This window comes from Cyprinodon variegatus, unplaced genomic scaffold, assembly GCF_000732505.1.
Source record: "Cyprinodon variegatus isolate N-32 unplaced genomic scaffold, C_variegatus-1.0 Scaffold213, whole genome shotgun sequence".
NCBI classification, from domain to species: Eukaryota; Metazoa; Chordata; class Actinopteri; order Cyprinodontiformes; family Cyprinodontidae; genus Cyprinodon; species Cyprinodon variegatus.
The window spans coordinates 380,024-380,280 of record NW_015150666.1 but is presented as its reverse complement, the minus strand read 5'-3'; positions in this window follow the sequence as shown (position 1 = coordinate 380,280).

Below are 257 nucleotides of genomic sequence, written 5' to 3'. Positions count from 1 at the left end.
ATAATAAAATGTCAGCCCTCATTAGCTTTTATCCAGACGGTACTCTCAGTATTCAGACAGTCATTGCATGATCATAAGGAGTGAGAGACCATGAATCTCTCAAATACAGGAGAACTGAAGAAGGTAGCACCTATAGTAAACAGACAGGAATACAGAAAGCCACTGGAATGACAAAACTTAAGGGAATGATAGGGGTCTGAGACTGACTGACTTACTCCAAGGTAAAGGGTTTTCATTTTAATCTTATATGAGCAAAC